Source organism: Lygodium microphyllum, chromosome 12 (assembly GCF_053477565.2).
Source record: "Lygodium microphyllum isolate KBCC chromosome 12, Lygodium_microphyllum_v1.1.10, whole genome shotgun sequence".
Taxonomy (NCBI): Eukaryota; Viridiplantae; Streptophyta; class Polypodiopsida; order Schizaeales; family Lygodiaceae; genus Lygodium; species Lygodium microphyllum.
In genome coordinates this window covers 42019140-42021558 of record NC_141146.1, presented here as the reverse complement: position 1 = coordinate 42021558, position 2419 = coordinate 42019140, and the positions used below count along the sequence as shown (strand labels likewise).

Here is a 2419-nt window from a genome sequence, read left to right as displayed (position 1 = left end):
TAGTGATACTGAATCTCTATATGTTTTGTGCATGCATGAAACACTCGATTCTTCAGAATTGCGATGCAACTCTAATTGTCACACCTTAGCACACTCGAGTCTTCATCTTGTGCTCCCATATGCCACAAGATTCTCCTTAACCATACCTTTTCACATGCAACAAAATATTAGGCTGCCTTATACTCTGCTTTAGTAGTAGAGGAAAATGCCAATATTAGTTGCTTCTTATTGATCCAAGAGAAAATTCTCAAACTGAAAGAAAACAATACTTAGAAACTAACTTTTTGGATTCATTGTCTCTTGCTTAATCTAAGTCATAGAACCCCACAAGAGAAGTATTATAATTGTATGTGATACTATACTCAAGAGTTCCCTTCAAGTATTTGAGCACTTGTATCCCAACCTTCCAATGACTCTCACAGGGTTTTCTTGATAACCTGCTAAAAAATCCAACATCAAAACTAATATCTCGCCTATTGTTGCACAAGTAGATCTCCAACCTCCTATATCTCCCAATGTTTGCTACTAGTATTAGTGTATTCTCACTGGATAACTTTGCACTGATCTCCATAGGTGTAGCTATCTCCTTGTACTCAATCATACTAAATGCTTTCAAGATCTTACATGCATACTTCTTCTGAGAGATGAAGATCTTTCATGGCTCTTGCCAAACTTCATTCCCCAAAAAATAGTGCAACAAGTCCAAGTTTGTCATTTCAATCTCAAAGCTCAAAGCCTTTTGAGTTTGTTTTATTATATCTTTATAGTAACCTATAATAAGAAGGTCGTCCACATTTAGGATAACAACTGCAGAATTTTTACCATCCTTGTAGACATACAAGTTAGCATCTGAGTCACATCTTTTGAAGTTTAAGCCTAAACATAACTTATCTATCCTCTAAGTGCTTCAAATTACCTTATGTATATTTTACATAGTCATTGAAGATCTTATAGTCATTGGGATCAAGTTGATATTTCTTTGATATTGGATCATAGCTCAAATTTGCCAAAGCAATTATAGATTCCAAGGACACTGATTGATTATCAACAAGATCATATGTGTAGCATCTACTTGCTTTGGTTTTTTTTACCATGCTAGATGAATCTCCACATTTGGAGGATGATCTAGAAGATCAAAAGGGCCCCTTGTCTCTTTCATACCATTTACTAGTTTCATTCTCATACTCATTACTCTTCTGAGGTACCATATGCCTTTCTTGACCCCTTGACTAGTATTTGCAACCTTGCCTTTTTTTTAAAAAGCTTTGTATTATCTCTAAGTATAATATCTTCAAATAGAACCGCACAATCATATCCTATTCCAAGGCAAGTACTCATTTGAGGTTTTGACTTCATCTCAAATGAGAAATATACTCCACTTCTTACCCTTGTTAATCTATCATTTGATAACGTTGGATTTCCATTCAATTGGCTTACAACTGTGCTCTTGCGCAAAGTCTTCCTATCAACTTCCACAAAAGGTGATATTTGGCTCACCACATTCTCCTCATTGTCAATTATAGAATCCATGACATGGCGAAGCTCACTTTGTGCAATTGTATCCTCTTCATCAACATCCAATATTGTATCCATGATTACATCTCCAACAAAATCATCCAATGAAGCTTCTTCTTCTTCTTCAAGATTTTCATGTGCATTGTTAAGATATCTTTTTCTTCCCATAAGGCACCCCATGAAGCTTCACCTTCCATACCAAGCTCGCAACACATGACCTTTGCTTCTGCTAAACCCTCCTTTAATGCATATACAATCTGCTCATTAGTACTCACAACTGTGTAGTCATTTAAATTTGCCAAAGGAATGCCAGGCATATGATTCATATCAACCCATATGTTTTCTTGCTTTGAGTGAGCTGCCGAAAAACTTAGATTTGAACCTGCTTGAAACTCTGAAATTCTATTCAATGCTCCTACATTACTCAACAAGTCACAACCATCATAACACCTCTCATTGCTAACCACTCCACCTACTTTACTAAAGAAATTATCACAAGCATCAAATCCCATAGATGATAAAGGAACTACCAAGTGACTATATTTGTCTTTGAAGATCTTTATGAGAAGAACCACAAAGTGACATGACAATTGGATGTCCATGAAATTTTCTCTACTAATGAAGTTTCGCTTGAGAGTATATACATCATGCTTGGTGATCCACATGAGCCAAATCCTAATAAAACATCATAAATCAACTAATTAATAAGACATAATGGTGCTACCATAGCAACAACATGAACATACAATATCAGTTAATTATTTATATATGTTCAATAGATAACATGAATTCTGTACCTACAAAATAAGGATACCATTCTGGTAGCTTTCGCACACTCATACAAGTTGAGCATAGGAGATAGAAAAATATCAATGTATGCTGCCACAATTGAGAGATACACCTT

General features: G+C 35.4%; 1 pseudogene; it reads right to left on the bottom strand.

The window, feature by feature from the left end:
• Positions 1–917: 917 nt before the first annotated feature.
• Positions 918–2180, bottom strand: LOC148027676 (uncharacterized; annotated as a pseudogene).
• Between the last annotated feature and the right edge of the window lie 239 nt (positions 2181–2419).